The sequence below is a fragment of the Mastigoproctus giganteus genome, chromosome 1 (assembly GCF_048544385.1).
Source record: "Mastigoproctus giganteus isolate SK-2022 chromosome 1, ASM4854438v1, whole genome shotgun sequence".
In the NCBI taxonomy this organism is placed as follows: domain Eukaryota; kingdom Metazoa; phylum Arthropoda; class Arachnida; order Uropygi; family Thelyphonidae; genus Mastigoproctus; species Mastigoproctus giganteus.
The window spans coordinates 203,949,097-203,963,026 of record NC_143575.1 but is presented as its reverse complement, the minus strand read 5'-3'; positions in this window follow the sequence as shown (position 1 = coordinate 203,963,026).

Here is a 13,930-nt window from a genome sequence, read left to right as displayed (position 1 = left end):
AAACTTCTCAACTTTATAATCTTCTACAACAAAAAAATACATCTTTAAGGTATAAGCTTCGCTGAAGCTTATGCCTCATTACAATATACAGGGTGTTTCAGTTAAACGTTTCAGAACTTCTAAGAGGGGTAGGGTACATCCTGACAACTCGAAATCATATAGCAATGTGGGGTCGGAAATGCTTTCCTGAAGCGGTGTTGTACACAGAAGCACCATAAAGAAAAGAGACCGTAAGTGAGAAATCGTTTTAATAATACATGAAAAGAAGCAAAAGGTACATGGATTAAAGTAAGTGTTCGAAGTTTCTTCCACGGGCTACAATGCACGCCTCACATCTCCGACGCATGGACATCCGAACATTCTGGAATACTCCAGGCGAATTTCAAATTTCTTGAACAAGAACGCCAAGTTAGTAGGATGGATGATTACACGAACGCAGAGTTAGCCGATATGCATTTGGCGTACGGGGCTGCAAATTGTAGTGGGCCAGCCGCACAGCGTTTGTACGCGGAACGATATCCGACGAGGCGTATTCCCAATCATAATTTCTTTGCAAGACTGCACCAGAGGTTAGCTGAGAGAGGTTCATTTGAAAGAGCTGACAGGGACAGGGTAAGAACAGCACGGACTCCAGCCGTCTAACAGAATGTGCTGCAGCATGTACAGGGGAATCCAAGAACGAGTACACGAAGTCTAGCAAACGCAGTCGGGGTTTCCCATTGCAGCGTCTGGAGGATTCTCCGAGAACAAGACATGCATCCGTTTCACGTGCAGCGTGTCCAGACACAGCAACCGGAGGATTATGCACCTCGTATTGCTTTCGCACAGTGGTACCTTGGAAAATGTGCTACAAATCCCCTTTTTCCTGCTGAAGTGTTGTTTTCCGATGAGGCATCCTTCACAAGGGAAGGAATTTTCAACACGCATAACGACCATATCTGGGCGGTCGAGAACCCGCATGCAATACGACGTCGTGCAGCACAGTCGATTTTCGGTCAATGTATGGGCCGGTATTATGGGAGATCATCTCATCGGACCTTACCTGTTACCGTGTCGCCTAACCGGACCTACCTACTTGATCTTTCTGCAGCAAGTATTGCCACAACTTTTGAGAGATGAACAGATTTCTGCATCGACGCAACAGACAATGTGGTTCCAACACGATGGAGCCCCTGCCCATTATAGCGGAGATGTTCGTAACTACCTGGATGTCACATTTAGTCAACAGTGGATCGGACGTGGTGGTCCCGTGCGTTGGCCTGCTCGGTCACCCGACCTATCATGTCTTGATTTTTATTTCTGGGGTCATATGAAATCGCTAGTTTATGACATCCCTGTTGACAATGCTGAGGAGCTGGTTGCAAGAATCGCAGTAGCTGCCGAAGAAATTCGAAATTCGCCTGGAGTATTCCAGAATGTTCGGATGTCCATGCGTCGGAGATGTGAGGCGTGCATTGTAGCCCGTGGAAGAAACTTCGAACACTTACTTTAATCCATGTACCTTTTGCTTCTTTTCATGTATTATTAAAACGATTTCTCACTTACGGTCTCTTTTCTTTATGGTGCTTCTGTGTACAACACCGCTTCAGGAAAGCATTTCCGACCCCACATTGCTATATGATTTCGAGTTGTCAGGATGTACCCTACCCCTCTTAGAAGTTCTGAAACGTTTAACTGAAACACCCTGTATATGTAAATATATATATCAACAAACATTACTTATGTAATAATTTCAGTTTGAAATTTTTGAAAGGTTTCGTAGAACTTTTTTCACTATTGTTCAATGATGTCAGCGTGACGTAAAATTAAATATGTTTTTGAAAATAACGTATTTTATTGGAATAAATAAATGTGACAGGTGAAAGTTATTTATGGGTGTTGGTATTTTTCATTATTTGATCCACCATTACCGATGAATACACGAATAGAATATTTTTACCGATCACAATAACTATTGTGAAGATTGCTAGTTTCAAAGCAATGAAATATATTTTATATGAATTATTTTTAACGAACTATAACTTATATTTAGTGTTAATATTGATAACATGATGCAAGGAAGCAAAACTTATATAGCACTCAGCCAAAAAAAAATATATATATATTTGTCAATTCCTTTTAAAAATTTGTCCAAACCTTTGAAACCTTTCGTTTTTGGAAGTTTATGTAAGGAACTGATTAAAATTAAAGTCTGAAAATTAAAGAAAATCACATCGTTAAGAATTTAATAAAATATAGACAATTTTCTTGATAAAGAAAGTATTGATAAAAATGTCGAAATAGTGACTATGTCCTTATTTTGACACATGAGACTAGTTACATACCTCAGTGCTTGGCTGAAATGATAGCTATTCGGTTAGCTATTTACATACCTCAGTGCTTGGCTGAAATGATATATAGTTACCCGTAGATCACTGTTATTTTGATATTAATAGAATTATGTGTATAATTTTTGGTCATACAATTTAAAACTTCTGTATGGTTTGGTAAATGCTTTTTAGGGAATTATTTTCTGCTAGAGAGGAAATATGGGCAGTTGTTCGTTGCAGGTTCTTGGTGTGGGACGGGTCACTGCTTTTTTATGTCGGTTCGAATCATTCATTAGTACTGCTGGTGAATTCAACCGAGTTATTCATGTACAAATCTTCCACTCCTAAATTTTGTTTAGTGAACGCCCCGTTTTATATATATAAAAAAACATTTTTCACTGCTAATAAATTTAAACAAATTAGTTAATGTACGTAGTGTGTTGCATTTCAGGCATGTTAGCAAATAGTAAATAATTCATGATTTATACAAAAAAAAAAGAACAAAAAGCAATGATTTTTATGTACGAACCGTGAGTATTTCGTTTCTCCGCATTCGCTATATTCTCATTCATTTCTCAAAACAGAGCATTGCAAAAAACGTATTATCCAGTGCTTCATGGTATTAAACATATGGTTAATGAATGTGTTAGTTAAGGCTTAATTTATTAAAATAATGATTTAATAAATCGTTCCAAAGGAGCTAAATACAATGAAAGCTAATACAAATGAAAAGCCTTTTGTGGCAATGGGAAATTGTGGGAGCGAAGTTAAAAAATATGTAATTAATGATATTAAAATTTCGCAACATTATTTAATGAAAAAACTTTCGAGCCTACAGACCAGTAAGGCTCCTGGAGTTGATGGAATATACCCTATAATTTTAAGGGAGGCGGCAAGCGAGTGCATTGAACCATTGAGGCTAATTATGCGAGCATCACTAGACTCTGGGGAGATTTCCTTGGATTGGAAAAGTGCAAATGTATCTCCCATACATAAGGGTGGCTCTAAAAGTGAAGTTGAAAATTATCGACCGGTCAGTCTGACTTCAGTAGTAGGGAAAATCATGGAGGCAATGATCAAGGGTGGAATTCAGGATCATTTGGATCGAATTGAAATTCTCAAGGATACTCAGCATGGTTTTGTAAAGGGAAAATCATGTTTAACAAATCTGGTTCGCTATTTCGAAAGGGTCACTCACGAGCTGGATTTAGGGAATAATTTCGACATTGTTTAGTATTAGTATTAGTATTAGTAACGGCCGTATGGTGCAAGAAAGCCTATGGCTTATGCTGCACCAGCCAAAAAAAAAAAAAAAAAAAATCCGAACAAAACAATGATAAAAACAAAAATTAAATAAATAAATAAATAATAATAATTAATAAATAAATAAAAATAATAAAATGAAATTAAAAATTAAATAAAAAGGAAATTAATCCTATCATCCTATGCGCTTCCCTTACCCGAAAGTACTATCCAGATGACCTTTGAATTTCCCCAAACTGTCGGCCCCCACCACCCATGAAGGCAACCCATTCCAGTAATTTATAACTCGCTGGCCAAAATAAAACCCCCTGCAGTCCAATCTAAACATTTCCCCGCGTAACTTGAATTTATGTCCCCTAGTTCTAGCATCATTTATAATCTTGAAAATTTTGTCCTCATTCATTTTACTGATGCCTCTCAGAGCCTTAAACACCTCAATCAAATCTCCTCTAAGGTGTCTAGTTTCCAAACTCTGCAACCCACATATTCGAAGTCTTTCTTCATAAGGACGCCCTTTTGCCGATCTCACCAGGCGAGTTACCCTTCTTTGCACCCTTTCAAGAAGCTCGATGTCTTTCTTTAGGTGCGGTCTCCATACTTGAACACAGTATTCCAAGTGTGGTCTAACATAGGCCTTATATAATGGGATTATCACGTCCCTATCTCTACTTGCAAAAGTTCGATAGATCATCGATAGGACACCATGGGCCTTCCTTGCAACCTGTTTACAATGCTCAGAGAATTTCATGTCTGACCGTATCGTAACACCCAAGTCCCTTTCCTCCAGTACTGTTTATTTAGATTTCAGCAAAGCTTTTGACTCAGTCCCACATGAGCGGTTGCTTTATAAGCTGGAACAGGTTGGAATCACTGGGAAAATCCTTAGATGGATAGAAGGATGGCTTCAGGGCAGGAGGCAGAGGGTTGTGATAAATGGCTATTCCTCAGATTGGGTTGATGCAAGAAGTGGGATTCCCCAAGGATCAGTATTAGGACTACTGTTGTTTTTAATTTTCATAAACGACATTGATGAAGGGATAGAGGGCGTGATGTCTAAATTTGCTGATGATGTTAAAATTGGTAGAGTAGTTAATGATCACTGTCAAGCTGAGCTTCTTCAGAAAGACCTAGATAGACTTTAGGAATGGTCAGAAAAATGGCAGCTATGCTTTAATCCAACAAAGTGTAAGGTATTACACCTGGGAAACAGTAATCCCAAAAAAACTTATTCACTTGGTGGAGTTCAACAAAACTCAGTACTGGAGGAAAGGGACTTGGGTGTTACGATACGGTCAGACATGAAATTCTCTGAGCATTGTAAACAGGTTGCAAGGAAGGCCCATGGTGTCCTATCGATGATCTATCGAACTTTTGCAAGTAGAGATAGGGACGTGATAATCCCATTATATAAGGCTTATGTTAGACCACACTTGGAATACTGTGTTCAAGTATGGAAACCGCACCTAAAGAAAGACATCGAGCTTCTTGAAAGGGTGCAAAGACGGGACTCGCTTGTTGAGATCGGCAAAAGGGCGTCCTTATGAAGAAAGACTTCGAATATGTGGGTTGCAGAGTTTGGAAACTAGACACCTTAGAGGAGATTTGATTGAGGTGTTTAAGGCTGTGAGAGGCATCAGTAAAATGAATGAGGACGAAATTTTCAAGATTATAAATGATGTTAGAACTAGGGGACATAAATTCAAGTTACGGGGGGGGGAAAATGTTTAGATTGGACTGCAGGAAGTTTTATTTTAGATAGTACTTTCGGGTAAGGGAAGCGCATATAATATCTCTTTTTTTAATTTTTTTTTATTAATTATTATTATTTATTTTTTTTTTATCTTTTTTTTTTTTTTTGTGGCTGGTGCAGCATAAGCCATAGGCCTTCTTGCACCATGCGGCCGTTACTAATACTAATACTAAATATAAAATTTCATGACGGTCCATTTACTGGGAATCGAGTTATTACATGCGGATGGCGGACAAAGAAATAATAATTGCTGGATTTCTATTGATATAATTTTAATGAAATTTGGAACTGGACAGTACGAGACTGCACGACAATGATATCTAAAATAGCCAAATATAAAATTTTATGAATGTCCGTCATCCATCAGGAATCGAGTTATTACATGCGGACGAACGTTGAGAGCGTGGGCGCATTATGCATATAAGCTAATTCGCCTAAAAAAGATCTCAAGTTAAATATCTTCCGGTTGTTGAATTTTTAATTTATAGAGTAATTAATTTAGGAAAACTCCAACTTGGAGAATTAAAATCACGATTAATAACAGTTAAAAATGAGATCAAACTTCTGTACAAAAACCTCTTAATTCTGGCTCACATCACATGAGTATGGGCTTGGCACACCCAGGGTCCTGAGCTGGGTATCATAATTCTTCTCTTTCTTGGTGATTTCCCTCTCTCTCTCTTTCTCTCTCTCTCTCTCTCTCAGGGTAACTCAAATTTTTTTTTTTTATTTTTTGCTTGGTGCAGCAAAAGCCTCAGGCTTCCTTGCGCCATATGGCTAATAATGATAATGATAATGTAGAAAGTTGAAACTAGGGAAAGAAAGGAAAGCTAAGAGGTAAGAAGAGAAGGGAGAGGTTTTTCACCCATTCCCACAAACCAGTTTTCCTTTATTTCCCTAGTTTCAACTTTCCGCATAGAATTTAATTAAACAGAATTAAGAGTTGAGTTATTTTTGTGAAGTTCTTATCTCATTTGTGAAACTTCTGACTATATTTCTCTATTGCTTATGCAGTGTGTTCGAGCATTTTTCACAAACTCCTATATCTTTTTATCTCAATATACACAAGTACAGTAAAATCTCGTTACAATGAATACCGTTGTGAAAATATTCACAGGTCTCGGATGACTTCCCTTATTATTAGTGCTTTGTAAGTCTCGTATGAACGAAACAGTTCTGACGAAAATATTCAGTACGATTATTTTCAATCCACATAAGCAGAAAATGTATTTTGTTTGCAAAGAAAGAAAAACTCTTTGAAAATAGTTAATTATTAATGCAGGAATCAGTCAGGCTGAGGTCTATTCTCTGGAACACTGTGACGAGTGTGCTCATATTGTAAACATCTCTATGGATGGAATACAGAAACATTAATAGCATTTGCTGAATGCTGTTAAGCATTCAGCAAATGCTTAACATTATGTGTGGTACTGCATTTCTAATAAATAAAATATGCTTCAAAACGATAATCACTGTAGAAATATGTTTATCAATAATTGTATTAATATATTACTAAAATTATAAAATTAAATTAAAAATTAATTTTAAATATAAAATTAGAATACAATTTATTGAAATAAAATTATAATATTAATTATTATTAATCCTTATATTTTGTAGTACGTATTTTACCGTATTTATTTATTTAACACTGACTTTAAAGTCCATATTTAAATAAAGTAAAACGAAAATTGCTATTTTCAGAAAAGTGCAGCAGAAGTTATTCGAACAAATGATTTCTTTTTTAAAAATAATTTTTAAGTGACATTCTTTAGAACGAAATTTCAGTACAGCGAAATGAGCAGTGCACCCAGCTGTTCGTTGTAACGGGATTTTGTAACGTTGTATGGGAAATGATACGTTTCTTAACGCTAAGATTGATTTTGTGTGCAGTTTAACTAGCTGCGTAAAAGTGAACTCGAATCAATTTCTGTTGATCTGCCTTAAAGCTTCTTATCTATTTTTTTAACTTTGTCTGTAACAGTGTTTGTATGCAGACAGTTTTCAGATAGGTAACCGCACGTTACCTATCCTTGTTGCACGAATTGGCATCTGTGTTGTACGAACAGATGTGTCGTGTGGATTGCACAGAAGAAAGCTTCTAATATCAAGGCATTCTTTTAGTCACACTGATATCGTTCGATCGTTCTTCATTTCTGGTAAAGAACTGAAGAACAATCGAAATCATTTGCGAATGGAGTATATGAAGGTCATTTCAGAAGTTTCCTGTATATTATCAGTACACGCTACAGACACGTGCAATCAATAGAAACTATATGCCACGATAACCTGCACCCTCCCCTACTCAGCATAATCACTAACAAGATCGATGCAGTTCTTCCATTGGTGAAGCAGGCGATAAATCGCAGCACTATAATCGGCCGTACTCAGGCGATGCAATATCTTATAGACGTATTTATGCTATTTGTAGATTGAAAACGGCTCCTTCACCTGAGCAAACAAAAAGTGATGACATGCAGATAGATCTGAAGAATAAGAAGGGTGCAGCAGTACTTCCTAGTCCCAGATCTACTGCAGTTATTGAATATTCGATGGCGAAAGGGCTCCTCATTGTCCTGAAGGTAAATACTGTAATAATAACAACATTCTTCGTTAGTAGAAGGTAATTTAAATTTTAATTACAAGTTTAATTCCCAGTAAAAAGATCCAAGAGAATCTACCAATTATACAAACACTATCATAGTATTTACAATCACATAAAACCAGTATCACAGCAATTAATACAGTATTGCTGTATTCAAAACAATCGCAAAATTACACCAGCTAGAAACAACATTGCGTCATCAGTTTGGAGTGAAAACTTACAAAGATTATGCTTAGATAATAAGAAGAAATCAGAGAGTAAGCGTCACAAAGTAAAGAGAAAAAAAAATAATCAGGAAACTAAGCATAGTATTTATTTTTCAACGTAATTGCCAAAAACTATTCATACACTTTTTTTATCGCTTTATAAATTTAAACGAAAGTCGGCTGCTGTCGTAATCAATAATGTACACCATTTTTAACTTCCGAATCGTCAGAAAAATGTTTGCTATCAAGCTTTTGTTAAGTGAACCAAACAAACTAAGATCTCTAGGGGCAAGGTTAGAATTGTAGAGCAAGTGATCGAAAAGTTTCCATTATATTCGAGAAAGAGAGAAGTTTCAGTCGAATTTAATTTTGGGTGAGATATAAGGCAGATACAGTACTGTATATCTGTCTGTTTGACCTGCTTTCGACCTTCGACCGAGCGAACTTGTTGATCATATGCGGATTGGTCCGCGGAATAAGGAGGATTTACCAGTACTCTCAATCCCAGATTTTCAGTATTCATTGAATGTCTACTTGGTGATGTGGTGTTGAGTGTTTACAAAACTGCTCAAAAATGGTTTGGCATCTTTCATGATGGTTTCGCTATTATGAATTTTACAGAGGTCGATTTTCAGGTTCCAGGAAGCATTTAATGCTGTTGAATGTGCTTACTGTTTATGGTCTTTCAAAGATAATTTTAATTCAAGTGTCGCCTCCTAAAATCTTGGTGGTGTTGGAACGCTGTAGGTGACGACTAGATATCTGGGTAATTTATGGTAATCAAGCCTGAATAGAGGTGTTCTCAGCTACTGGAAAAATTACTTATTTAGATTTTGTATGTGATAGTACAAAAGCCCTGTATGACTCGTAGCGTTAGGCAATATTATCCTTGCAAGGTAGTATTCTGCTAATATACTTCATGGCATTCTAACTCGCAGAGTTGGAAGTACAAGTATTAGCAGAATATTGCATGACAAAGATCATTGGAATAAGGCCATAAAGTCTGGCGCTTCATTTAATAATGCTACGAAAATTTCTGGAAAAGCATGGTGGAGAGTTAATCAACTTACGGCAGCTGTCTTGTTGTTTGTTTGAAAGTATAAGTTTGTTTCTTTTAATTAGCATTTTCGTTAATAAACTTAGACATATATATCCCTTGGATTCTATAGTGGTCTTGTAGTAGAGCCAAAAGAGGTGCAATTTATATGGAGTTGAAGACTTCTTGGAAGTTAATTAATACTCCATGAAGTGAACTGTAATTCCAGGAATCGGAGTTCTTTCTGTATTAGAAAATATAGGCACGCGAGTGTGGATTCTTCCGCCCCCCATATCACAGTGTGCATGCCTTGATCGGTAATAAAAAGATTTGTTTAATAAGCTGCAGTTCTTCTAATCATTTCAGAAATGGGGATTCAACTGAGATCAGCCTGAAATCTAGTACCTCGTTAGAGGACTGTAATTTGGAGACGAGCACCATGCTAAGGATTCCAAAGGGAGTATAAAGCATTTTAGGGCTTAACTCAGTTTTGTTTCAAAAATTAAGCAAATTTTTTGCGCAGTGGAAATTTATCAGTGCAACATATATATATATATTTTTTTTTATGTATTATTCAATGTAAAATTGACGCGAATGCAGTTTTTCAGACCAGCATTCTCGCCACTGAAGAATACATTAAGGCCGCCTTAGCCAAGTGGTCAGGCACTGGGCATAACTACACGTGCCTTGAGTGACGCGGGTTCAAGCCTGTGACTGTTGAATACGGTAATGTTTATTGTATTTTCTCTACCTTGTGAACTCCTCTGACCGTGTGGTCGTCCCGGAGTATAAACAGAAAATTTATTTATTTATTCTTAAAGTTGCATCAAGCACACACACTAGTCGAGAGAATGAATAAACAAAGAGGTTTTAATTAATTGGATTGCATATTAGTTGAATAACTCTATATTACGAAGAGCTCTGCAATTGTATAATGATAGATTAAATTTCATGCATAAAAAATATAGTTAGATCTCTGTAATCAATTTCGTTTAGAAAGCATAGATAGTAAAAGAAGAATTCCTCTCTGTAATTGTCAAGAGAGACATTTTTGGTAGAGTAACTCAACTGATATTGGTGGTTTATAGAGAATTATTAACATCGATTGTGGAACAAAGACGTTGGAAAAACATTTAACGAGACTGGTGATTCTAAGAACTTTGGGTGTTATGTATTTTTATTAGTGTGTTGATACGATGAACAGTCTGTCTCAAACAAGGGACTGACAGTAATCAAATAGTAGTCCTTACAGCAATCCGTGTTATCCAGCGAAATTCACGTGACACTAGTCGAAAAAAAATTGGGAAAGGATGACTTGCGAGGAAGGAAATTGCACAGCATACATTTATTTAAATTTTGATGCATATCATTTAAATCAGTCCAGTAATTTATGATAGAAAGACCTTTTTGTAGAATCTGGAACTCAGTTACCTATGGATTTCTTAAAAAATCTTTAGTCGCAGGCATTGTTTCGAATTTATTCCAAGGCAGCCAAGGACATGTGGCGGCAATATATCATGTCTGTGAGTTATGTATATGTATTATATGGTCAATTTGCTTTTTGTGACAGTACAGTGGTTTCGCCACTTGTTAACTCGTTTGGAGAAGCCTCGGTTCAATTCCTGTTGACAATTGGAGGAATTTAATTGAGGTTGTTGTTAGTCGATCTCAAGCGGAGGAAGTAGAGGTACCCGAGAGATGTATTTCTGATTTTTCAGCCCGCACAATATGCAATACGGATGTAATTTGTGTTTTGTAGCCGTTAGAATAATAATAAGAATTATTACTTTTTGCCTGTTTCCTGAGATGAAAATCCCAGCTCCCGTGGGGAGAGAACCATGCAGCTGCCGTTCGAGATCGACTAATTCGGCCACTGTTTAAAATAAATAACAAAAAGTTCCTGCCTCCAATGGGAAGTACTGTATTTCTCAACTTTATCAGCAACGGAAGGCGAATGTAGGCCTTTACCACCACACCTCGTTGGGAGAACAGCGACGTTATTCATTTTTCTACCGCGAGGTCATAATTATTGGCAAAAATTAAAACTTGTAGATGTGAACTAGAATTATATACGGTTTAGATGAGAATTAGAACTAGAATGAAGAGTTAATGTTTAAGAGAAAATCATTATGGAATACTATAATTAATAGTAGATGGAAAACACAAGGGGCCGTAAACCCGAAACAGTTTGACTAGATAGAAATTGACTAAACCATGTTCACATTATTAATGCATAGAAAACTGCGTATTCCTTCAAGGACAACAAAATTTCTCAGTCCTTTAATTTGAAAAAAAAAAAAAAAAAAAAAAAAGAAAAGAAAGATTTGGTTGACGCTATAAAATTTCTTCTGCTGAATTCAGAAGCAGAGAGCTGTTCTGATACTTTGGCCTAATTAAAATCGAATATAATGGAAAAATTATGAGCAAACTGGCAGTAGTGGAACATTTTGGAATAAAACCGAATTGAAAATTCTCAAAAGAAGAGTGAAGGTCGGAGTTCAATCAGGTTAATAGCAATTGTAATTCCAATGGTTTTTACTGCAATACTGTTTGAGCGTTATTAGAAATGATTTCGGTGGTGTGAACTGTCTGCCTCTGCTATGACAGCACTTATGGAAAGAACTAGCATTTAAAATTTATAACGTGGACATTGAGCTTTTAAAGAATAGACCATGAATAACTTGTGGACATTGAGCTTTTAAGGAATAGACCATGAATAACTTGTGGACAATGAGTTTTTAAGAAATAGACCATGAATAACTTGTGGACATTGAGCTTTTAAGGAATAGACCCTGAATAACTTACTACTCTTAGGGAACATGATCTGATTATCAGTAGTCATCCTTGATCTGATTATCAATGATTCTTCATGTATTAAGAATCTGCAGATAAAGGAACCAATAGGCAGCAGTGATCACAGTGTGCTGAAGTGGGATTTACTCAAAGAGGTAACTACCATCAGGGGTAAAGGGAAGGGTTTTTGCTTTCGTAAAGGCGACTACGGTGGTCTGAGACAATATTTAAATTCTATACGGTGGGACCAACTGATGATGTTACCAATAGCAAATTCAAAATGGGAGGCATTCAAAGAATTAATCTTGGAAGCTACTAGGCTTTACATACCAACTAAGAAATATTGTTCAAGGTTTAGGCCTAAATGGATGTTAGATGAACTAATGAGACATGTGGCAGAGAAGAAAAATGCATGGGATACATATAAATTAATGGGTGACTTGGAAGCCCATGATAGATATAAGCTGGTCTGTAACCAAGTCACAAAGGAGGTTAGGCAGGCAAAGGCAGATTATGAGAAATCTTTAGCAAATGATGCAAAGAAAAACAGCAAAGAATTCTTTACCTATGTAAACTCTAGAAGGAAAGGGATGAATCAGATTGATCCACTGGATATTGATGGTTCAACTGTTGATGATCTTGCTCAAGTGGCTAACAAACTAAATGAGTATTTTGCATCTACATCCACACATGAGGAGTTATTCAGAGAGGGGAATGCCAGAGGTGAATTAAACTCTGGCAGTGAGCTAGATGGTTTTGTAATAACTGAGAGGAAAGTGGAGGAGAAATTGTTGAAGATAAACATAAAAAAGGCACTCGGGGTGGATAGGATTTATCTAGTTATATTAAAGGAGGCAGCAAAAGAAGTAAGAAAACCCTTAACACAGCATGGTTTTGTTAAGGGGAAGTCTTGTCTGACCAATTTGATTGGATACTATGATGTGGTCACAAAGGAACTGGATGCAGGGAATAACTTTGATATATATTTGGATCTTAAAAAGGCTTTTGATACTGTTGCACACGGAAGACTGCTGCACAAATTGGAGCAGTGTGGCATTGGAGGCAAATTGCTGCTATGGATAAAGGGATGGTTGAGGGGGAGAAAACAGAGAGTGGCAATCAATGGACACTGCTCATCGTGAACTAATGTTATTAGTGGAGTTCCTCAGGGTTCAGTGTTGGGTCCATTATTGTTTTCTGTATTTATAAATGATAGTGATGATGGTGTATCAGACTTAATGTCCAAGTTTGTAGACGATACGAAGGTTGGCAGGGTTGTTAGTTGTCATGGACACTAATGACAGTACTCTGCTGTAACAGGATCTAGAAAAGTTGAGCAGACGGGCTGAGAGGCGACAAATGAAGTTTAACTTTGATAAATGTAAAGTACTATATATGGGAAGCAGTAACCCCAGAGTTACATATCAATTCCGTGGTACTACACTGACAGTGGTAGAGAATGAAAAGGACCTGGGGGTAATTGTGCAGGCAGATATGAAGTTTACTGAGCAGTGCAGACGGTCTGCAAGAGTAGCTCATGGTGTCTTTGGCAGTGATCTACAGGAATTTTTCTAGCAGTGATAAGGAGGTGATTATCTCCTTGTCATCCCCTTGATTATCCCCTTGTCATCCCCTTGATTATCCCCTTGACAATGACCACACCTTGAGTACTCTATACAGGTCTGGAGGTCTCATTTTAAGAAGGATATAGAGCTGTTGGAACGAGTACAGAGAAGTGCAACAAGATTAATGAATGGAACGAAGGGTCGAAGAAAGGCTTAAATTTTGCAGATTAAAGTGTCTGGAGACTAGGCACCTGCGAGATGATCTGATTGAGGTGTATAAAGCCTTGAATGGTTTGAGCGAGCTCAATGCTGATGGGATTCTTCCTCTTGCTCAGAATAATCACCTGAGAGGACATAAATTCAAATTGAGGAAAGACAATTGTAGGATAGATGTGCGGAAGTT